General features: G+C 37.0%; 1 long non-coding RNA gene across 2 annotated transcripts; it reads right to left on the bottom strand.

The window, feature by feature from the left end:
- Positions 1-2,159: 2,159 nt before the first annotated feature.
- On the bottom strand, positions 2,160-24,204 carry LOC149784756 (uncharacterized). Of its 2 annotated transcripts, XR_016414183.1 has the most exons (6): positions 24,069-24,204; positions 20,196-20,313; positions 6,234-6,360; positions 5,807-5,896; positions 4,749-4,945; positions 2,160-4,250 (listed from the first exon to the last, which is right to left on the bottom strand). It is a non-coding gene; the product is annotated as an uncharacterized LOC149784756 (long non-coding RNA). The 2 variants fall into 2 exon arrangements; XR_016414184.1 differs by lacking the exon at positions 20,196-20,313 and having other exon boundaries at positions 24,069-24,186.
- Between the last annotated feature and the right edge of the window lie 1,481 nt (positions 24,205-25,685).

Raw genomic sequence — 25,685 nt, 5'->3', positions numbered from 1 at the left:
TGTATAAAAAAGAGGATCAAGAAATCCTAGCTGGTGAAGATAATTGTATCCAAACTTGGTAGAAAGCGAGAAGGCCTTTTAATTTTGTACAGCAGTTTCATTAAGGAACCAACTATAATACCATTAGAAGTCTATGAGCAAAAACCACATTTAGCACCAACTAGACATCAAAACCATATGCATAGTTCCATTTACGGCCCACTAGAAAGGGTTTTCCAGATGCCCATTAAAGCAGCCATATTGGAGGTTAGATTGGCACTATTTTCATTTACGTCCAATTAGGCATAAGAAGTCTTTCACTGATATGACGGTTCATTCAGGAGAAGTAGTGATAACAAGATTTTCAGGATGGCCACATTGGTGGCCTTATAGGATGTCTGTACAGCACCATAATTCTCATTCAGGACCTGCTAGACATCAACATAAGTATTTTGTACACATGTTGACACGCTGACACAATTATCCATTCAGAAGTAGTGACAAAAAGTTTCTTAATATGGCCACTGTGGCAACTACATTGTATGTGTGAGTGGCACCATCTTGTTTTTTCTTCCAGATATTTTCACACAAATACCATATTTAAAGATAACATGAATTCATACAAGATCTTGTCGGTTTATTTCATAACAGATTTTTCCCCCATATTAACATAATCTTTTGAGAACAGTTATACATTATAGTTCTAGAAATTTTTCATGCTGCCAGAAACTATTAAAATCACAGCAGAAAGTGTTATGTTATATCTTTATTCAGCACTGAAAAATATTTATGAACTCTTAAAGTTTTTTCCCCTATATTAACTTAATTTAATGAAGATTTTCAGACTATAACCTTTCCATTGGATTTATTTTTTCAAACATGGCATAAAAAGTATGTTATAGTAACCAATTTTTACATTGCCTTCACCATCGCAGAAATCTCTATTATCAATTTCCTAGTAAAGAAAAGCCAAGAAAATAAATGGACAGTTAATATTCACTTCAGGATCACAGACCTGAGGCAAATATGTCATTGTTAAATCAAACATTTTTATTGTGTTTCCTTTGACCTAAATATATATGTACTTGCTGTTACTCTAAACGAAGGCTGGTGACCCAGTTGATAACATAAGGATTTCAAAACAAGTGTGAGGAAATAAGAAACATGGCCAAAGAAAATGCATACCAAGGTTCTACTTTGTATTTATTATGTACTTCTAACCAGCAGGGATAGGGGTAAACAAATCTCGTAAAATGCCGATCTGAGCCTTGTATCCACCAGACCGGTTGGGGTGAACTGACCTTTTGGGGGTTTTAAGGATCAGTCTTTAAAATTAAGGCCTTAAAAATGTTGAGATCTTATATTAAAAATGACAATTTGAGCCTTGCAGATTCATGTCCACAGGTGCCCAAATAAAAAGTGGGGGGGGGGTGCAAGGGGCAAGCTTGTTGATGTGTTATAAAGTAACTGACTTATCATTGGTGTGCTGACAGGTGATGTGTAATTAAATCACTGTTGTAATATTAATAATAAGTGAGTCTGCACTATGGAATTTCATACACCTAAACTAGCTCAACAACTAGAGGCAATTAAGAAATATATCCACGTTTGTGATTCTGTCAAATGGCAGATACAACAGCATCAGGAAGCTCAAGTGGCATTTACAGAAGGTAAAGAGCAGTTATACTTGTTATCTTTTTAGGGATGTGTTTGGATTTTGCCTTCAAGCTGGAGCAGTCAATGGATATATAATAAATCGCCATGGTCGGAATTTACCCTAAGCTGGAGTAATCGATGGGTAAAGTCTTATCCAAAGTCGGGGTTTTATTCAAGCTTCAGGTGCAAGTTTTTGTGCATGTCCATGCCCTTGCATAAAACACAGTTACACGTTTTTTTATAGATATTTTTCAGTTGTAGACAGGAATAGTAAGTGTTTGCGAGTGTTTGAAATGAATGGGTTCATTACGAATCGAGTGGCACTACATTTCAAAAGCAAAATTGGATTGAAATGCAAGAACTGTAGTACGGAATTAGTGTCGGTTCTGGATCGTAGAATGGAATTGTGTGTGTGTGGTTGGATTTTTAATGTAACTTGAATAATTTTTCAGTCATATTGCTACGATGTCTGCAGTGTGGCAGTTTATAGTGATGTATAGCACTGGGGCATAATGCTGCAAACATGTAGTATGATGTTGCATCCAGTCACATTATCCTGACACCAGGCCGATCAGTCCTAACACTAACCTCTTAATGCTGAGCCTCTAGCGAGGCAGCTGTAATACCATTTTTGTAAGTCTTTGGTATGACTTGGCCGGGGTTTGAACCCATGACCTCCCGCTTCTGAGGCGGATGCTCTAACCACTAGGACATCGGAGCGGTCAGAATGGAATTGTAACAATTACAATGGAAGCAATTTGTATTATGCTTGTTGGGGCATTCCTCACTGATGGCTGTCAGTGACATCATCATGGGAATGTGTAACAGCCACATTTTGTAAGAACAAGGTGTAGTTGGTGAACAATACAGACACTTTTCTGTCATTTCCACTGGCTTCAGATCATATGATCTTCCCTCATTTTCCTCCATTTCCATGTATTTGGCCATGAAAGCAATGAAGACCTAGAGAGATTTAATAAAATTTGTAATTGAACTTGCTTTCATAATAGTCTGTGGGAGTGGTCCTCTTCCAGGCTGTCGGTGTCATCATCATGAAGAGGTGTAACAGAGCTAACAGTTACATGTTGAAATAACACTGTCATAAGATTGTGGCAACGTCATATAACGTTGTGGCAATGTGATTTGGTGAACTTGCTGGAATGCTGTATAATGTTATTAAAACAAACTTCCTACAACATACTCACAACATATAAAACCTATATGCAAATCTGATGAAAGCTGCTTGTGTTTCTGAAACACATATTCCATGCTGGTGGCAAGAATGTCCAAATCTACATTACAAAAATGAAAACATTACCATCCATCTAGGAGTTGCAAATGTATGAAATCCTCTTGTTGGGTAGTTTTACTAACAGGCTTTACAGCAGGGCCTTCCATTAGATTTAAATGTGGCAGGTAAGTTGACAAAGTAGGGTGAAGGGTTGGGAAGACCTACCCCAATGGGGATAATTCATTTTTTTTAAAGTAGCATGGTGTAAGGTAAAAGTAGATGGGCTGATAAGGAATCCACTGAATTTACAGACTAAAGGTTCAGACATTTGTTTTTAAGAGAAAAATGAAAGAAGGAAACAATATAACAGACATTTTAATATGACTTTAATGTTTAGTTTCTAGATTTAATTAAGATTATGAATCAGAATCAGTCTCCAACTCCACTGTAACGTTTATCTATTACTTCTTCTGCTCAGGCACCTGCAAATTAAAACAAAATTGTAATGCTTAAATAAAGTCATATCATCTCAGCACTACTTAGATATGCAGAAGTCATGTTAATCAGCATTATACAAATGTATGAAATTTTCTTCACTGCACTTGTGCTTCCCTTAATATCGTTAAGCCAAGATACAAGATAACTTTGCACTTGTCATTTCTGGCAAGTGGATAGTGCAATCAATTTGCGCAAAGATGAATTTATTTTGTCCAAATATTTCATGTGAATAAAAATTCCAGATGGCCCAACTTGTCCGATCAGACAAGATGTATATATATTGTAGTTAGCTGTACTCTAGCTCTGATAGTCCTGGGCAATAGGATAAGCTGATTTTGTTATCAGTTTAGAAATGCATCTGCTTTGCAAATACTATGCTTTAAAAGACAAAATTGAATCCAATATTGATGAAATAAGAGTCATTTGGATTACCTTGTTTTTTATCATTATGCGTTGGTTGGGTGCATATTTGAGGGTCTCTGATATGGCCTCTTATTTGCCTTTGCTTTGTCATTATTTTTCAAGCAGGCTTCTGCAAGAGTAATACAATGTTTTAAAATAAGTTTCACAACAAAGGATGCATTGCATTTTTCTAAATGCCAGCAATAATCAATGGAATATTTTTAAAACATGTACTTTGAAATGTGGTCTCAAGTTACTTTATCAATTCATTTAAAAATCTCTGGCAAGTCACATGAAAAACACAATTTAAATCAAGCCATACTTACTTATCAAAACCTGACATATCACAAGCTCTTGAAATGCTTTATTCCCTTTACGTCCCTTTGGACTATACTCTGGCCAGTCTTTTTGTTCCAAGCTTTTTCATCATCCTGCAGACACTATCCCCAATTGTAAACCTGCCAAGGGAGCTCAAGTAGCATATCTGAAAATAATAATAATAATAATATTACTATTTTTTGATTTTGATATTATTATTAGGAGTAGTATTTCATGATCGATGTGACAAAATATGCGTGTATATGGTTATTTTTTGCAATGGTTTTGCAAGCAAATTTATTATCTCTAACTTGAAAAAAATTTGATAACATTATCTATGCAACACAATGTACTAACAACAATTATAAACCAAATTAACCACCGTGAATCTATTAACTTCATAAATGACATTCACTCAAGGATTGAATTAAAATAGCCACATAATATGTAATAGTGCATGTAGTAAAATACCTGTTACATGTTCATCTCTAAACATGTTTTGGCCTACATCCATAAGACAAAACAGCTGACCACTACATGTTCACCCCACCCCCAAAAATAATTATACAGGCACCGCAGAACTTGCATAATGCATATTGAGGTTCACAAGAGCAAATAAAGGTTATAACAGTTTTTTTAAATATAAAATAAGGCCCCAATTTACCATCTTCTTGGAGAGTTTGGGATTCTCCTCCAACCTCCGGCAAAGGCCCTCTAGTTCCTCCACTGAATCACATGGCATTGCAAGAATTTCTTCTCTATATTCTGTGTCTGGGCCTTGTGTATGAACTTGGAGGGCCAGCTGCTCCAACAAATTATCAACATTTGTGTCCAGTTTCATAAGTACATTGAACTGGAAATCTGTAAGATATTTGTGATGAAATTAGTTTTGTAAGATCAAGATCATTATTATAAACTCCTTATAAAGATCTGTACAGTGAAAATGGGTTTAACAATGAAAAATATTTATGGAATGAAATACATGGTTTTTGTACAGTTTATTTGAAAATAAATAAAACTTTTCCATATAATCCTTTATGTTTTTATTCCCTGGATATGTTGTTTCACTGCTGGTGTCTGTCAAGTCTGCATTCAATGTAGATGGTTTAGGCATCTGACTTACAGAAAACAATGGTATACATAAGAAAGGAAAATAAAAAAAATCAATGGAATGATGAACAGTCGACACATCAATGAAAAACAATTCATTGTTTATTTGCACAAATAAGTCTTGAACAGTATGTTTTATGACCTATAATTTAATTAATTAACATCTCACAATGTTCTGAAATAATAGTATATAAGCTACAAGAGCTTGTGCTTTCATGTCATAATCTTCCATTTTCCAAACAAATTTTGATGTTGACTCAATGTATATGACCTTAGCATTGAACACTAACATTCAAAATGTCTACAAGATGACAAAACTATTATCAACTGAAGTGACAACAAACCAATGAGTTTTACGTGCATTGAACATAAGCATTTTTAAATGCTACAAAATGTGTTTTTAGTGTACTGCCACAAATTACCCAACATTTTGTCAAACATAAAACAGTTCTACTACCTTAGATGAGAATTAAATTTATGAATACAGTGTATAATTGACTTACTCGTACTTAGTGAGCTGTAAATGAAATAAGAGATTATATAAAAGACAACACCTGTAGTATTTGTTTCATTATTCTATAATGTACATTTTTTTCCATCCTCAATACTTACTACTTGCAGAGGAACTGGCAGAGAGAAATCTTTATATTCTCCACTCCAGAGTGGATGGGGATGGTGATGGTGTTGTCCTTCTGGATGCAGCTAAATGTATAAAAATAATCACTAGTCCTTAATTGCAGTAAAAAAGAAACAAAGAAATCTGACTGGATTGTTTGGCATGTAAACAAAATGCAAACTGGTTGCAATGACCACTGTATATAAATCAGTGATACAATATATCACAAAATGCATTCTTTTTAACAAAACATCTAATCTCATATATACAGCATCATGAGTAGGTAAGTACTCTTTAACACATCTTATTAAACAGACAGAAAAATGATGAAATTTATACATACTTTTGATAAGGAATTTCCAATTGTGGTATGGTATAAAAGCAATTGATGAAAAAAGACCAAATAAACTAAATAAAACATACCAGCAGGATAAGAGGAAATCTTGAAGTCTGCAAAATACTCTCCATTTCAGGAGGTTTTGGATGAGATGGCTGACCAGAAAGGTTTCCACTTGAGATTTTCATCTTTTTTTCAGTTCTTCATTTTCATCTGAAATATCAATGAGAATTTGTAAATACTGTATGAGTCCTTGAATACACTGACTCCTTGTGACATACAGGGTTTGCAGAACAATCACTAGCAATATTCACCACTTTTAAATCCAGAAATGTGCAATAAATTAGTCAAGCTCCAGACAAAAAGACATGATTTATCTCTGATTCATAATGACTTTTCTTGTGCTACACATTTTACCAATGCAAATTACATTGAATTTTGTAAATTAAATGGTACAATTAAGATATGTATGTCAAAAGATTACTAATCTTCAGCTTTCCAATTAATGCTAAACACAAGTATCAAGTCATGTATTTAGTCTCTCACCACGAATAAATGCATTCTTAAGTAATCATCCTAGAGTGCACCAAAGTCATGTGAACTTGATCCAATTCCAACATTACTGCCGCCTCAGTGCTTAGATCCAGTATTGCCTTCACTAACTGATGTTAATAATACCTCTCTCTCATCAGCATAATTTCCATCATTTTTCAAAACTCCCATTGTAAAACATCTGCTGAAGAAACTAACACTACACCATAACGATTTAAAGAACTACTGCCCGGTTTCTAATCTCCAATTCATAAACAAAATCTTAGAAAAGGTTGTTTGATCCCAGATTGTATCTTGTCTGAATTCAAACAGTCTTTTTTAGCAATGTACAATCTGCATATCGCCCTTGCCACAGGACACAAATTGTGTCTGCAAATAGATTACACTCCAGCCCAGCTGATCTATGTTGTGGTGTTCCACAGGGGTCTGTTCTTCGACCTGTTCTCTACTTTCTGTACACTCAGCTGCTCTCAAGTGTCATAGATCATCATCCAGTGTCTCACCAATTGTACACTGATGACACCCAAATATACAAATCTATCCACCCAAATGAAGTTGATGCTACCATCCAAGGTGTAGAGATGTGCATTTCTGATGTGAAATCATGGATGACTTGTAAAAAGCTGCAGATGAATGATGATAAAACTGAGGCCATTCTGATCACAACACAAAGACTTTCTCATTCACATCCTTTACCTCACACAATAAATATCAGCAACATCAATATTAAATTCACACAATCAGTACAAAACCTAGGTGTTACTCTGGACAGTACTCTCACATTGCACCAACATGTCATGAACATATGCAAGGCTGCATATCTTGAGCTGAGACGCATCAGCTCCAATCTCAGATATCTTTCAGTTGATGCCACTAAAACACTTGTGTGTTCATTACTACTTTCAAGACTGAACTATGGAAACTCAATTCTGTCTGGTTCATCTTAATATCTACTGCAGAGACTTCAAAAAGTTCAAAACATAGCTGCTTGGATCATACTTAGAGTACCACAATCAGAGCACACCTCCCCACCGCTCTGTAACCAGCACTGGCTATCCATTCGATCCAGAATCAAACACAAAATTTGTTCTCTGTGCTACGTTTCACTGACAGACTCTAGTCCAACATACCTATCCGACCTCACCTATGTTTACACACCAGCAAGATACTTACGCTCCTCTTCCGACAATCATATACTCATTATTCTCTCTATAAAAACAAAGTCATATGGACAGCATTCTTTTGCATACCAGGTCCCAGCAACATGGAATGAATTGTCCACTGAATTTAGACACAAAGACTCAGTGATCCCATTCAAGAGTGCTCTCAAAACTACTTATCATGACTGCAAAAACAAACTTAAAGACTTAATAATGTTAACTACCTTAAATATTCTCAGCATGTTTTTATGTTTTCTAATTTCATGGTGTTTGTTTTTGTAATCATATCATTGTGTATGTTTTTATGTTGTCGAATGTTGCAAAGCGCTTAGAACTTCTAAAGATTAGGCGCTATACAAAGTCCTCATTATTATTATTATTATTATTATTATATTTAGCTTGGATGAATATTTTTAAAATCAGTGGCCATAACTAAAACAATGGGATTTTGTTTTCTGATCATAAAAGTATGTTGGACACCATCCATGATGTACAATGCTGTCTGACATTTTTATGCACCTAAGGTTTCCATCTCAAATATTAAAGCAAAATGCATACCGAATTTGACAGATTGATACAAATAAAATAAAGCAATGCTTACCATTTGAAAAGAGGCAACTGTCACTAGAATATTCTATTTAAAATGATATTAATTTTGGACACAGGGGATACCACCCCCATGTTTTCCTGACTCGTGATATGTCGGCCTATTCTGTGCACAGCTTTGAAAAGATGTAATGTTTATCCATCGAGCTATAGAAATGAAATACATTTACTGTAGACTGTTTCTGTCAGCAGTTAAGTTGAGTAATTAGGTCAGGTTTATAGCTAGTTTACAAAATTCAATGTAGAATGCCAATAAATGGCAAGATATATTTTTGCAAACTAAAGTGATCTTGAAAAAAGATTAGTAAAGTTTAATATTTCATAAAAAATAAGCTATTATGTGGAAGAGAAACAACAATGAAATAGGATGCAATGTGTTTGCTTCTTGTTGATGGGGGCAAATTACTAAAGAATTTAGAAACAGACTATACGCTGGGGAATTTTTTGAGAATTTATGTTCTGGCGACAAGTTTACATATTGGGTAGCAGATGATTTTGCATGTGCGGGACAACTTCTTGCAAAATTGGAAACTTGGATTAAAATGCAGTATTGTTTTAAGGTATACATTACCATATTTTATATAACGTATTGTATGATTCTAAAAGATGCATAGTTAATCGGAATTTCTGGGTTACAGATTCAAGAAGGTCATGGAGTGGGTCTACATGTTGACTAATAAATTACTATTTGATCCCCTAGGTGATATTTCAATTCTAAATTAAAACTAATAATACTTAATGTGTAACCAAAAATGCGACAACCTGGTGGAGAGGCGAAAATGGATATAAAAAACTTCCATATAGCCTCAGCAAATTTAAACTGAATAAATAGGGAAAAAATAATTAAACTAAACAACAAGACAAATTATGATATTATTTTCATACGAGAAACACATAATAAGTTGACTAAAGAACTAATAACTTCATGTGAGGAAAAATTAAATGGGGTTATAATTGTGAATGATTATAAGGAGATGTAAGGGGAGGGGTAGCTACTTTTATCAAGAATAAAATGGGAGTAACTTGGGAGCAAAAAAACAAGGGAAACTTTTTTGCAGGAAGATTGATACATATTGTGATAGAGGACACTCATTTTATAAATGTATAAATACCTGCTAATAAAAACAAAAAGCAACAATTCATTGAAAACCTGTTTGAATATGTAGAAACAATTTCAATGCCCCCCCCCCCAATCTGTGTTGATATTGATGGAAATATTGTGGATCTGATGTGCAATCTTACTGCATGCAAATCTTTCCAGAAAGCACCTATGTACTGTTTAGACACCGGTATTTGGTAACAGCCATATCTAGCACAAAATTCAAAATGGTCATAGGACAGAAGGTTGAGTAGCTACAATGTCATAGCCTCAATGTCTCCACGAAGTAGGGATAGTAATATTTGTGCTAGGGTTGTGCTTTTCCATGTCGATTTACAAGTAGCCAAACAGGATTTGATTTCGAAATATTTGTCGCAAAAAAATATCTTCTGCCAATGGTAGCTCAATGGCTGGGAGAAATACTGGCAAGTCAGATGTGTATAAAATGTACAGCAATGTGTGCAGATAAAATTGTCAAAAATTTTTGCAGGTTTTAATGAAAGGGCTATATCAGCCTTGAAAGTGCCAGAAATTATCATTATAGATGTGGCTTGAGTCTACATGTTTTCAGTTAACAAAAACAGAGTATCAAAGCTAGTAACTGGCATCCTTGACAATTTGACTAATAACTATTTTTAATTAACCATTTCAGATTTATAAATATATACTCAATAGTAGTGAAGTGGGACGATATAGCGTCAATGGGACTTACCATTAAAAACCACCCTGGGACGATATAGCGTCAATGGGAAATTTAACATTATGGAAACCCCTGGGACGATATAGCGTCAAGGGGAATTTAACATGGGAATATGGGACTGTTTAGCGTCAAGGGGAATTGAACAGGGTGGGACTGTATAGCGTCAAGGGGAATTTAACATGGGCAAAAAAAAAAAAAAAAATCTTGGGCCTGTTGAGCATCAAGGGGAAATGGAACAGGGTCAGGACCCTATTTTAATAAGGTCCCGACCTGATGGGTCTATGGAAATGGAACAGGCGAAAATTGAAACAGGAAGGGGTCTCTATATTTTATTTTTTTTAAAACAAAAAAAAAACAAAAAAAAGGGTAGGCAATGAAAGTCAAGATCTTTTGAAAACCTATGAGTGGCCCTGAAAAGGGCCTTTGGGTTTCTTCTTCTTCTAACTCTTCCACTTCTTCAACCATCTTCTAACTTTTACCAATATTCCTGTCATCTTCTTCTTTATTTCTGACTCAGGCATCCAGTCAGGATGACCTATCACTCGGAATTTCTCCTGTATTCTTATCCAGTTATTGTTGAGTTTCTCAAAGCTTCCCTTCTCTTTCTATTTTCTTCTTCTTTTCTTTCCTTAGACCACCTTTCTTTGATGTTCTTTACCTCTTCCGTCAGCACATTCCTCATTACTTCTTCCGTTTTTGTCAACTGGTCGAACCCCATTTTACGTATCGCCACTCCATCCAATACAATACTTTTTTCTAGGAAGCACCCGACTTGGATGACATGGTCCAGTGCTTCCTTCAAACTTCCCACTCTGACATAAGGTGGGTCAGTAAATCCTCTTGACTTGTTGACTTCTTCTTCTATCATCCCTGCGATGAGATCTCCGGCCACCTTTAGTCCTTTGACTTGAATAGTTAACAAGTCTTGCCAATTTCCATCACTCCATTCCTTTTCTATTCTTCCTACAACATATTCAACATCCATTATCCAAAAATAGATATCTCTTAATAGATTGAATAATTTTGTCACCTCCATCTTCTTTGTTTATTCCGTGGAATGGTCTGAACAATTGTTGTTGTTGTTGAGTTGAATTATAGTGGCGTGCGCTTCGCATTGAGCATGTACCACTGGTTTATGATGCCACAGGCACCTAACTGATTACTCCTTGGAGGAAGGAATGGAGCCACTTCCTCCAGGCATTTCTGTGTCCAGAGAACACTATATGATTGGGCCGTCAGGTCAAGGTACTTTTGTGTACACATCGATCTGATTGTAAGGCCTATGTTTTGTTTGAGTGGGATTGGACCCAGCACACACTTTGTCATTCATTTGCATTGATTAGCGACTAGTGGGATTGGACCCGATCTAGTCCATATTTTTAATTTATGATGCATGCACTGCACGTATGTGTTTTGATGTCTGTCCGTCGCAAAGGGCGAAAGTGGTCAGGCTCGGACGGAGTTGTCTTGCCACAGGTTAGCAGGGTTTTTCCGATCCAGGGTATTTTTGTTCTAAATTTCCGTCTTTGGAATTTTGAATCATAAAACTCTGTGCTGTTTTTAAGAGAGATAGAGTCTATTGAGGTCGATGTTAGCTTTTAGGTGACAGCATTTGTCGATTGGTTTTGCAGCCTTGTGCTGCTGGCCTTGGATGGAGTTGGTGTTTTTTCCATCTTACTGAGTAATTGTTTTTGGGTCCTAATTATCTAGTTGTAAATTTTGGTTGCAGCCTTGTGCTGCTGGCCCTGATAGTCATTGGGTTTTTTTGACTACCTTATACAAGTAATTTTTGGGGTGGTATTCTATATGTTTGTTATATTTGCAGCATTGTGCCGCCGGGCCCGATAGTCGTTGGGTTTTTTTGACTACCTTATATGTGTAAGTTTAGGGTCTTAATACGGGGGATCCCTGATGGTCTATTCTTGCGACCACTTTATACGTTCTATTTTGGGACTATATGGTTATACCTAGTTTTTGTCTTAGCTGTCACCTATGTAGAAGATAGACTTTTGGAGCTGTTAGGTAGGGTGTTAGGTGAGTATTAAGTTAGGAGAAGTGGAGAAGGTTTGTTTTGTTTTTCCCACCACCCACCCCCTGTATATTTCTTCCTGGTATTTGAACTAGGTGTTTTTTAATTTAATGATATTTGTTTGTAGAGTTTTATCAGTCAGTGGGCTAGTTTTGATAAAATGCGTTTTTCTATTGTTCAGAATTTGGTACTTGTTTTGTGAGTGTATTTATTTTGTAATACTTTTGGCTAGATTCGAATTAGATTCCCTCGTCTATCACACTCGCCTCTCATAAATGGAGAGTTCGGGGAGACCGAATCCTCGTCTTCGCCATTGGTCCAAATTTGATATATATATATATTTTTTATGTAAGTATTTATTAGTGTAATTTAGATAATTTCATTGCTTAGCCGGTTTCGGATTAGATTCTCTCGTCGATCACACGGTCTGAACGACGAATACTGTGGGTTCTTATAGTTAAAGCGCGGACGTGAAGGAAAACATCCCCCAAGACTAAAATCTTATATTACCAAGATCATCACTTAAAACGTACAATTCACAATCTTCTCCTAGAGCAAAAGTAATCCACATAGTGAGTAATTTCAGACCACTGCCATTCAGGGTAACGTTCAAGATTCTCATTGAACTTTTTGATGTAAACGGTCTAAAGCGATATAATAGTATGAATGCACCCTTGACCCAGAGAAATCTAACACACTGGTTGACTTTTTTCACTTATCTCTTGTGAATTTCTCGGAATAAAAGTTCTACAGTTACCCATTGAGATTTCACTCTGGCAAGCCCCTGCCAAACTTCCTTGTAAATCTTCTCTTGCAGTTCTTTAGGTAATGATTCAATATCGTTTTTGAAATGATGTTTAAATACTGGTCTCGGTGATGTCCAACATTTGACTCCTAACCAATCTGGTTTCTTCTTCAACGACATGGTAAGTTACTTCAATGTCTCGGTCCCACTAAGGGTAAGTAATGACAATTCGGTGACCAACGAGCATGTTCTAGATAAGCCAAATCTTGTGGTTCCCAGTGGTGAAGTGACACACCGCAACTGAAGCACTTGACTTTATCCCCTTCGTCCAAGTAGAAAAATCTGGCTCTGGCTAATTCTTTGGGGATCGGTCCTCCCAGATACTTAGGCCATTTTCCTTTGAACGATTGAAGACGATTTTCAAAGTCGCAGTATTCCGACAAACACTCAGGGAATGCATATTCGTCTTTCACAGGTTCGTTTCGATGAGGGTTGGGTGACATGGACAGGAGTTTGCTCAGGGCTGGATGACATCCGTAGGGGGTAGACGTGAAGGTGAACATCCACATTTAAAATGAAACCCAGTAAAGTGTCCAAGAGGACGAGCGGCATCGCTTTCGCATCCCTCAGGTTTGACACGCACAGCATCACTTTCCATGATAGGGGTAGTAAGAACAAAGTTCTCATGATGCTTTACGGCATCGCTAAGGTCACAGCGTACAGCATCGTTCCCATGGCAAGGCTCACAATCGCATTCCACTTCAGAAGCCCCAAACTTGAATTGTGCCGTTCTGAACTTGTTTTGTGTTTCTCTGAAAGTATTCATCTTGTTCGCTTGGTCTTGGTAGTGACAATGAACTATCGATCTTGACCATAGCCCCTTTTTATACTAGTCACAATGCAGTCTCAAGCTTGTACATCGTTCCTTTTTTATATCTAGTTTTGGAAGGTACCGTCTCTAAGGTACCGTCATAATTGTACCGTAGTGTAATGGGTGGAAAGGCCATAGAAAGGTAAGGGCAGTGCAAAGACCGTCGAGTATGTTCCAGAATAGCTGAACCTTTATAGATACATAGATCCATTCGTAACTTCAGTCTACAAGCGAAACACTGTACTTCGTGTCCCAATCCTGACTCAGGTCCCAAGTAGACAAATCCTCTTCTAGCTAAAACATGCGAAGAAGGTAATCCTTCCCTATCCGTAGGCCATTTTTGAAACGTGTCCAATCGACGGGCACAATCACAATAGTCAGGTAAGAAGACTGGAAAATGGTAGGGTTTGAACTTGGAGTTCTCATCAGGTTTCTCACTTGATTCTTGCTGTGGCGTAGTCATGCTTCTGGTGAGTGGCTATCCACTTACAACCAATGTTTTATACCGACATGTCCATATGGCAATGTAAAGTGATTGGGAAGCCGCACTCGCTTCTGATACACGATTTGACAGACTTTTTCCAAGGGGCAACTGACGATGTGGTGAGTGGGTAAACGTACAATCTTGTTCCGTTGATAGGTGGTCACTTTAAAGTGTTCATCTTCTCTAGACTGCAAAGCTTCTTTCAATACGCCAAAGTTCACCACTCGACTGGTACGATAATTCAGAGTCAATCCTTTCACTTTACACTTCGTGTGCACTTCTCCTTGTTTGTCCCGGTAGTCGTAGCCGTAATTTTTAAGACCGCCACTGGCGAAACTTAGAATCTTGTCGTCAGAATGCTCGTCTGTCCAGGCTCCTAAACGATCTCCTTCGATGTTAGGGTGCTGTTGACTCGGGTGATCGATGTAGATGCAACTGTCCGTGTCAAAGTACAGGACGCGTTCCCCTAACAGTTCTAAAGCTTCGTACAGTTTTAAGCCAGCATGAGCTGTCACGTAAGCTGCAATGATGACATTTCCAAAAGGATCGGCTTCTACAAAGTCCAGATCTTCTTCGTAATTGACTAAGATCAAATCTTCGCGAACGACGTCCACGTGTTTGATGAATTTAGTTTTGTTGTGAATCATCTGGAAGTAGCAAGAAGGTTCTGTCAAATATTCCATCTTGGGTAAACACGGTCGTTGTGCCATTTTACCCCACAAGCAATTTAACATCACTTTGGCAAACGATCGCCTGCCGTCGTTTTTCTCGATATGATCTAAAGGAATATCTTCTTGTGCCCAGTATTTCTCTTTGAATATCTTTTGGTCTTCGGGAGTGTGACACCAGGACGGATATCCACTGGCTTCTTGCTTTAGTTTCAAAAAGGCATCCACGTAGTCTGCCAAAATGCCTTTCTGAGTGGGGCCACCCTTGTTGTATTGTTCTGTCTTGGGAAAGTGACAAATTTCGTACACTTCTAACAGTTGGTATCCCATGTCCAGAGCTTTGAACAATTCTACGGTGACCCACGTCCCCGTCAAGGCCCGTTCTTCCTGGGTGTGCTGACAAGGCTGGTCTTGGTTGCACGTTTCAGCACAAGTACGGCAAAAAGGAAACATCAGTTTGTCTTGACAATGGTGAGGTAGAACGGGATGGTACAAGTCAGTGGGAGCCAAAACTTTACATTTGATCAAGCCTTTCTATTGTCGAATGTTTTTCAGGTCGATGTGTTCCATCAACAATTGTGGGTGCCCTGCAGGAAAGCGACAATATTTGCACACGTAGGGATACAGTGAACACACGTCCAAGTATTTGATTTCTTCTCCTTTCTCTTCGTCGGCTTGGTACAGCAAACTGGTGGCATTGGTCCTTCCTCCGTACAAACTATCCCTCGGCTTCAGGGGGTCCATGAACTGGTAACTTTCCACGAAGCGTTTAAACTCGGGATCGGTTTTCAAACGGTGATGGTACTCGTGTTCCCACATTTCCACCACTTAGTATCCTTCCTGTTCTAACTTTAGGTGTCGCTGACATGTGGCCTGGTACAAGTCTTCCATGGTTCGTTGTAAAAACTGATTTTTTGTGCCACGGTCAGGGTAACAGACGGGGCATCCGTGAAATAAGCAACCTTTAAACTCGTACACAATCTTGGGGTTTTCTAAGTCCCAACCATCGACCGAATGCATTCTGATGGTCTTTTCGCCCCCTCCGTTGCGGGCATGCTGAATCCATTTGTCTTCCTTGTCGCACAAGTTATGTAACCAGCGTAGGGCTTTGACCGAGTATTGACATTTGACATAGTTGGTCATTTGAGGTCTGATGACAGCCACGGTGTTTTCAGGCATGAATCGTTGCCGGTACACTAAGGAACACGCTTTGGCAATGATGCAAGCTTCTTTCAAAGGATCGACCCCTCCGTGTTCCATGAACAGTTCTCGAAATTTTCCACAGCAACGCCGTAAAATGTCCACGTCGGAACGACAATACTTTAGCATTTCTTCCTGAAAGTCGAAAGGGTCGGAGGCGTGAGCCTGGTACCAAGCGTAGAAAGCTTCTCGTTGTTCGGTACGCATGTTGTCAGGGTCTTAATAGTGAGCCTCAGGCAAATGGGGTAGAATGGTGTGTTGATTGGCTTCCGTATTGAAAATGTATGGAAAGCACCCTTTAGCCATTTCTGTCATTCCAAACGTTTTAGGCATTCGACTCAAAGGCATGGCCAAATAGCTCATCGAATCTTTAAACTGTACTTGTCCCACTTGCATGAAAATGATTTTGGCTCCGTTCAAAGTGACTTTAGGACGTTCGGTGCCGTGTTCTTCATAGTATCTGTGAAGAAACTGTCCATCATATCCGGAGAAATTGTGAGCCATCACTGTGGCTTGACGATGACAATCTCCGTAATGTCCGATGTCCTCTTGGCTCCACATCTTGTCGGTGTTCGGTCCTCGAAAGATTTTTTCACGTCCTCCAGGAATCTTGCTGCAGTGAGGGCAATGACTGAAAATAGGTTCTTGAATGCACTTCTCGCACGCTCGATGAGCCACGCAGAAATTAGGAATGTGAATACCAGTCTCTTGCATGCATTCAAAATCGAAAAAGATGAAATTGCCTTTCTTCTTGTGACCGATCTCTTTCTCTGGTTGGGGTTGGTACTTTTGCATGTAGCATTCGTGTTCCAAGTCCACAATGTGGCAGCAAATGTGACATTTTTTCTTTCCTCGACATAGGTGTGCCTTGGCATTATTGGTAAGTATGCCTTGTCCGCAGGTAGGGCACAATCTCAGCAGCTGACAAGCACATTTCTTATGTGAACCTTGCATCTTCAAATGTTGTTGGTAACAGGCAGGGCTGACAAACGTGCGCAGACAAGTTGAACAATGCACTCGTTCTTGTCCTTCGCTCAGACAGGGTGGAGAGGCCAAACATGCTGAGCATTTCGATCCACATCTCGGTGATGAACCCTTCTGCTTTCTCTAACGGTACTTCGGACTTGAAATCTTTAAACTTCACTGTGTATTTGTAAGCCGTAGTTCTAAATTTTCTAGAGGGATGCTTTTCCGTCTCTTGAATGGAATAGTATTTTTCAGGGTTGACTAAGGGTGGTGAAGTTTGTTTAGAGGGTTTGGATTCTGGTTCACTCATGTCCTCTTCAAAATCACTGGCATGAATTTGTGCCAAGACTTCAGCCCTGGTACGAGGCGATAAAGCACGTTTCTGCCTCTTACTTTCTTCTACTTTCTTCTCAAATGAATTGGATCGTTTCATCTTGATAGCAAAAAGTCAAATGACTAACGTTTAAACACCATGGACTAATTTATAGTCATAGCAGACCAGCGTATATAAAAGGGTATGTGTCTTGTCCTTTCACTATTCATTTCACTCTCAAACCGAGCACAACGATGGAAGAGACTACCCAGATCGAACGTTTCATCAGAGCTTTGCGAGGGGTCATCAAAAATTCTCTTCAGACCAGCCGAGGGACTACTCTCCTTCCTTTCAAGATAAAAGTCAAGATACTTGCTATATCTGTCAGAAGAAAGGGCATTGGTCTTCAGAGTGTCCAGACCGTCAAAAAAGAAAAAAAGGGGCTAGAAAAGACAAAAGTCAAGATACCTGTTATTATTGTCAAGAAAAAGGACATTGGTCTCCAGATTGCCCAAAAAAAGAAACAAGAGGAGTCAGAAGAAGAGAGGGATTCTTCAGAGGAAGAAGAGGAAGAAAACAGGTGAAGAAAAAGAAACAGGAGAAGAAAAGAAGAAGAGAAGAAAGTGAGGAGGAATAGGAGGAAAAGAATGTGTTGGGAAGAAATTCAAAAAACAGAGAGAGTGAACAATGAGACAGAAGAAGTTTATGAACTTTTTGAAGTGCTCTGTTGTGAATTGTGAATTGGATTGTAAATATTTATAAAAGAATAAATTAGGTATTAAAAGGTAAGTGTCTTTGGGTTTTGATTTTAAAATAAGAACCTACATTCACACACTCATACACACGTACTATAGAGGTAAAATGTTTTTTTTTTAGTTTGAATGGATGTTGGCAATTGAAAGTCTATCTCTTTTCGATAGACGTGGGTGGCCCTGAAAAGGGCCTTTTTTGGTGTAGGGGTGAGTTTAAGCAATCAACTTTAACTGCCTTAAGCCTTTGCCACGGCCAAGGCCTACTTCTGGACTGCGTAGTGTTGATGATGATGATTTGGTTGAAATCGCTAAGGGTGGCACGGGAGGCTTAGTCACAGGGTTGGAGTGTTTAGCTCGGGAAGGTCGTATTCTCTTTGATCGTAATAAAGAAGTCTGATAACATTTGTTTCAGACTTCTTAACTCCGCTAAAATGTCTAACAGTACCGTGACCATTTAATTTTCACACCCTTGTTTCTTTGCTGCTGCTTCTTCTTGTTTTTTTCTTACCTCTTCTTTTTGCTGCTGTTGCTGTAGGAGAAAAGCTTGTTCCGCTTCCTTTTGCTGTTGTATAAATTTCTCCAATTCTTCTTTCTGTCTCTGTCTAAATTTCTCCACGTGCGGTAATGAAGGAGAAGGTGACGAAGGTTCCGGAACAAATTCTTGCGAGGTAAGAAAATCCACAAAATCCCAATTCACCTCTTCTGAAAGTAAGTTCGGGTTCCCTTGGGTAGTCTCCACAGATGGTGCACCCCAATTTATCGTTTTCTGAGTTTCCGTCATGTTGAAAAACTGTCACATGAATGGACTGCACACAGGTGCTAGCAAATCTATATAGACCACATGACGTCACAGACTGCTCTCTTCGGATTGGATGTGGGCTGACTGAATTTTGTAACGCGTGTTTGGATTGGTCAATGAACTCAATCCGTTTCAATCCTTCCTCTCCCTATAAATAAGTGCAGTTCACTGCATTCCTTCACCTGTTCTCGGCGCCTCAACATGTGGACCAACGTTCAATCTTCTACGCTGGTGTCTTCAAAGATGTTCAGGACAGACATACCGATGTACGTCCGATCCAAGTGGACAGTTGTCCATAGGACAGATACCAGCCTATGGATACGTAGGATCTATGTGGAGAGGCAAGGATGTCTCAAAAGAGTTTTAGTCTATGGTCCTGCAGTCAGGCGAAGCCTAAGGACAAGAAGAAGTCACAGATGCCCTTTATGTTAAGGGCATATTAACATAAACCCAAAGGCCCTTTTCAGGGCACTCATAGGTCTCGAAACGATCTTGACTTTCACTGCCTACCCTTTTTTTTTTTTTTTTTTTTTGTTTTAAAAAAAATAAAAAATAGAGACCCCTCCCTGTTTCAATTTTCGCCTGTTCCATTTCCATAGACCCATCAGGTCGGGACCTTATTAAAATAGGGTCCCGACCCTGCTCCATTTCCCCTAGACGCTCAACAGGCCCAAGATTTTTTTTTTTTTTTGCCCATGTTAAATTCTCCTTGACGCTATACAGTCCCACCCTGTTCAATTCCCCTTTTATTCAGACTCTGCTGAAAAATTTAGGTGGATATGGGATACGGAGCCTGATGTGTACGAACAAAGCAATGTGTACCATGACCTTTTTAATTTAACATTTTAAACTCCTGCAGAAGAAAGAGATTTTTAGATCCATTAAATTGTATTAACAAAAACATTTCTTCAGTATGATTTTCCTTTACTTAGTAGTAACAAAACTCATATTTTAAAGTTGTTGTTTTGTGTTTGGTTTGCCTTTTTATGGTAAAGCAACACAAGTAAGTTATTTAGTGCCAAGGCACTTTAAGTATAGTACCTTACCCATGGACGCACCATGGTAGCTAACCCAGGTTGGTCCGAAGGTAGAATTTGAACCTACCTTATTTCACAGGTCCAGAAAGCTAACCACTGAGCAACTACAGCTCCCCATCTTATAGTGGAATGCAGCTGGTATACTTTATGATCAAGAAGGATGGGTTGGGGTATGCATGTTGCATCTGAAAAAAGTGATGGAATTTTTGTTTACATAATATTTTAGTCATACAATATGAATCATTTTCTATAGATTTAAGATGTATCAGATCAAGTTAAGAAAAATTATATATTCTGTTTCCTGGGAATGTACTAAAATTCACTGTTATTGTTTGATTTTTTTGTAGTAAGCTTACTTGGTATTTTTTTCTTTTTAACTTGAATACCTAATTTGTTAACATCCTGTCCTAAATCTTCATGGTTCTGTCTATAAAGTGACAACTGTTGATACATGTAGGGAAGTTTTTGTTTATATCTTTTGATTTTTGTGGTTCTGGAAGTTGCAGTATTTGTTGTTGTATTATTAACCATTTCAGTAATTTAATTAATGCAGAGTATACTGCTCTATAAATGAAATTTAAGGGAAGATAATGTAAAAGTATGTTTCACTGCAAATATAAATTGTTTAAAATAATAATATATCATTTATCATATGACTATTCAATTGTGGTAACTAGTATTCCATCCAATATCTATATATTAAAATATGTCTTTTCATACAGCTGGTGATCATTTAGATACAAGTCCAATTGAACATAATCAAATTATCAGTGCAGGTGTTTTTATTAGTAGTAGTATTGCAAGTATAAGTGTTAGTATTAAGATTTCATATACAGGTATGATAAGTGTATCATAATGTTTAAATGATGCTCCTTGTTACAACATAAGTTCTAGCAGATGTGTCATTTTTATGTGGCTCATTATCAGTTTGAAACTGGTCTATGATTCCTGGATCTGGACATATCTGGTCCCCTGCTGTTGTGCTGCTATGGTCTTTACAGCTCATTAGGATATCAGTTACACTGGTTTACATTTAGAACCCCATGGGATGGAATGCCCAGTATGAAACTGAGAGAATGGTTAATTATCCATAATATAACTCCTGCAGTTATTATTAGGTTTGATATCAAGGTCTTTCATTAAAAGCTTTTCAACTCATGTTCTGTTCTACCATACAGATAAATAAAGTCAAATTCAAGGCTTTCAGAATTGTCCAGTTTGTTTCATGTGTTGTCAGTTTAATGGGCAGGTAACTAACTGTGCAGCAGACAGACTGTATATTGCCACTGTACCATATAAATATCAGTGCTTAGTCTGCTCTCAGTGGCTGTGGTTTGATTAGTTACAAGTGTCATCACATGTGACTAATTATTAACCAATGTAATGAAACTTATATAATTAGAAGGCTGTATTTAAAAACTCTAACGATCTTAAATGTGTGCTAGAGGGTAGGGTTAGCAGTTATAATCCCAATTATGTTTGTGACGAGCAAAAGCAGCTGCACACATTTGAGCTTTTATTTTGGTTCTGGTAGGGTCAAAACATGCAGGTACATTTTGATCTTTAAAAATTAACATAATTCCCATGTAATACTTTCCAAACCTAAGTATGCAGTTGATCTGATAAAAGTTTTGAGATTACTGTTTAGGCTCTGTTCTTACAATACTAGATATACCTGACTACTCCACAGTGAAATGGCCAACTGTTAAGTTATATAAGCCAGATGAGTAATGTTAGCCATTTGTTTAAGAGTTTTCTCATTAATTTAATTTGTGTCACAGAGTTGCATGCAATATTTCTTTCTAGAATAAATTTATTTTATTTTCTAATTGTTTATTTTATGGTCTCACTGGACAGTTTATCTGGTGAATTTTCATCCGACAATGACCAATTACAGAAAAATGAGAATAATTTTACACTGAAGATACTAACAAAAACAAACTAATGATTTTTGTAGAAAGCATACATGTGAGATTTTGACTGCAGTAATCAGGTTAATTCCTGATGCAGCTATTGATTTCTACACTGAACCATCACTGCCACCATCTCCTAAATTTTACATTCATTTTTGACAAGAAATAGCTATTTTCAATATTTTTCTGTGACAAGGCAGCTAAAAGAATCAGTATGTGCCTTATGCATGAATAAAGTTCACTAGTGCTATAACAAATTAGCATACTTTTCAACAACCCTCAACCATCTAGATTTTTTTATATTTGCCTCTGTAGCAGACACACATAAAGGTCAGCAGCTCATTTGCAGATCAAGTTACGTATTTGATCTCCAATGCTCATCTAACTGTGACAGGCAGTCACTAACAAGCCAACCTATTTCCATGCCTAACTCAAAGTAAATCTAAACCACATTTTAGATTTAGCTTATGTGTGAATTTAGAAATGCTAGGCTTGTGATAATTAGGTTCATGCCTTCTACCTTAAAAATTAGGTGTATGTCAAAATACAAAATTATCCAGTGAGACCTATGATGTTAATTTTAATCCCTATGGGATTTGTGACATAAAAAACCCAAATGCTTTATGTATTAAAAGGTAACTAATGGGGGCAGGATCTGCAGTGAATCAATGGTATGTATGATAGACTCCTGATAAAAATGTTTGTGCTACAACCATTTTATCAAGTCAACCAGGTTACCTACTGCAATGTACCCTTGCCTTACTCCAATTCCCTCAGTACTCAGTAAACAACTAGTGTTGCTGTACATAACAAAACCAGTCCATATTGATTTTACCTATTTTACTAAATCCTGACAAAAATAATTCTCTAAATAAAGCATGATTAATATGTGAAGGTCTCGCATGTAATCAAACTCTTCCAAGCTTTTAATGATATGAACCGATTTATCAATGTTTATCAAATTTACATGAAAAACTATTTCTTATTTGTTATCAAATATGTTAGATGTTCTGATCATATAAGCATCTGTGCTACATTAGAACAAAATAATCTTTTTGTCAGAAATAGAGCCCTTATAGTATTTGCAAGGTCAACCAATCAGATGCAGAATTTGAGTTCAATATGAATGAATATTTTTTTACAAAATTGCTCCTTTGCTATATCTTGATTAGATAAATCTATTTACCAAGTCTGATAAAATTAATGAGAAATAGTTTTAAGAGCAGTAGCAAGAATGGCTAGTGAGATGTAGAACCACCACATTATATGCATAGAATTTGCTTACAGCCTCAGACATACAAGCAAATAATTAAACAAGTCAGATCTAAATTTGATCATAAACACTGTTGTGCAAGTCGTAAGAAACTCTGCCAATCAGATGCAAGGTCACTTCATTAATATACCTTTATCACACTCATAATAAGCATCATTGTGAATCTTGACTATATAAGCCCACTGGCCAAGTATGATCAAACTTGAATCAGCAGTAGTGGTTATAACCTCGTGTATTTGTATGCATCTTCACTTCTTCAATCTAGATCTCATTTATATAAGCATGTATTCTAAATTTAGTACAAACTGCACTATATGCATAAATACTGCATGCGGTGGTAACATGCTCAGTCAGGTGAAAGATCACTTTATTATTATTAATGGTTAACACTCATCAAACTTCGAGGACAACTTAATGATTTTAGTCTATATTGTGGAAGTATGGCTTTTAGGCTGGTTAAAAGAACTCAACTAATCTTATACATGATCACCTCGTGTATATACTTGGATTTTGCTCATTATTAGATTTATCCAAGATGTTGATTTAAGCCCAAAACCAAGTTTTATGTAAACAAATTGATCAGAACTATGGACTCCAAAGTAGCTAATTTCTTACTGTTGAAAGACAGAAGGGATGTGAAATAAATAACACACTCTGGACCATTACATAAACCCACTTAGCCTTTTGACCAGTTGAGATAAAATAGCAACAATAATGTTAATTCAGATTGATAAATTATGTTTTCTCACATTACCTCTAGCCCTTTTCAACATGGATGGTATTTTTCTTCCACATATGTCAGCTCTTAATTAGTGGCCCTTTCCCATCATGAATGTTGTAGGTGAAACTCTCAGAATTAGGCTTTTTAATTTGTATCTGAAAAAGAAAAAAAATATTGGTCTGCATATATCAATGTCACCTTTTCTGTATTAGATTAAAATACCATGTGTGTGTGTGTGTGTGTTCATTTTAGAATTTAAACATACTTGTTTCCATGTGTTTATTTTACAATTGATGATGATAACACATAACTGGTTCAACTGATAAAATGTTATTTCTGACTTCTTACAACTGCTCATTATATCTGGATTTACATTCAATGTTTGTTTTAATGAACATATTTTGGATAATGGGCAAATTACTTATTTTGTAGTTTATCATTATATCATTTATCAGTAATTTATCATTCAAATATTTAAAATATAGTACCATTATACTGACTTCATATTCTATATGATATCCCAGCAATACATGTTAAGCAGATAAGTGCAAATAAAAATGTTTAGAATGTAAAAGTTGCTCCAAGCTCAAAGAAGATCTGCAAAAGATAATCTCCAACATATTACCAAACAAAAAGCGAAGTTAACGCAGTTACCTTTTTATGACGTCTCAAACACCAACGGTACTGTACAGCTACGTCTTCCGAGTTTTACCGTCATCTTGTCTTTCAAACCAGAATTAATTTCTTGAGCTCTTACAAAATGAAGAAAATTTTAAATACTATAATTTAAGCAGCTTCTTTACATGACATAAGATACATTATGGCACAGTGTTATGTCTTTCAGCACGACGCAACTTCAAAATTTGGACGGCGTGCTGTGTGGGCATCCCTGACACAGCAACTGACATGAATTCTCTATTAGCAAACAATAATTCGGAATAAATCCTCCGCAAATCTAACATTCTCGATTTTTCATAGTTCAACTTTTTCACTGTTGCATTTGTTTGATTGTACAATCGCTCATGAAGTTCAATGAATCAAGTTCATCTGCTGTCTGAAATCCCGGTTCAGTTGGTATTTTCTTCCGCGCATGATGCCGTGTAAATACAAGTTACGGTCGACATTCAAGGTGGTTTAGGTTAATTTATTATTTTCCTTTATTAAGGTCATTTGCAGAAAGTGTTTCGCTAGAATGAGATAATTTTAAAAAATATAACAAAAAGTAAACTTTCTTTTCCAACGCTAATACCGGATATATTTCAATTTGTGATTGATACTATAAATAAATATTTAAAAAAACATTTTAGCCCGTGGCTTCGGCGCGCCACTCGTTTTTGTGGGGTTTTTAAAATGTTGTTGGTGTTGTTTGGGTTTTTGTGTGTGTGTATCACACTAAGAAACATACCAGGTATTAGGCCTAACGTAGGAAAAGAAATTATCCTCTATTTGTTACTATTCTTACTGTAAAATGACGCAAAAGTGATCAAATTGCTATTAAGATTTTGTTTTATATAACACTTACCACTCGTTTTCCTCGAGATAAAGCAGCCACTTCAAAATGATTATAAAATCTGTGACAGATGAAGAATGTGGTTTAAATAATTCGTAATCGCCTGCCTTAAATACTGTAGGGATTTGCTAATGTATTTC

The sequence above is a fragment of the Sinohyriopsis cumingii genome, chromosome 14 (genome assembly GCF_028554795.1).
Source record: "Sinohyriopsis cumingii isolate HCF-2022 chromosome 14, ASM2855479v2, whole genome shotgun sequence".
Taxonomy (NCBI): Eukaryota; Metazoa; Mollusca; class Bivalvia; order Unionida; family Unionidae; genus Sinohyriopsis; species Sinohyriopsis cumingii.
The sequence above is the reverse complement of the archived record's forward strand: the minus strand, read 5'-3'. Positions and strand labels throughout refer to the sequence as shown.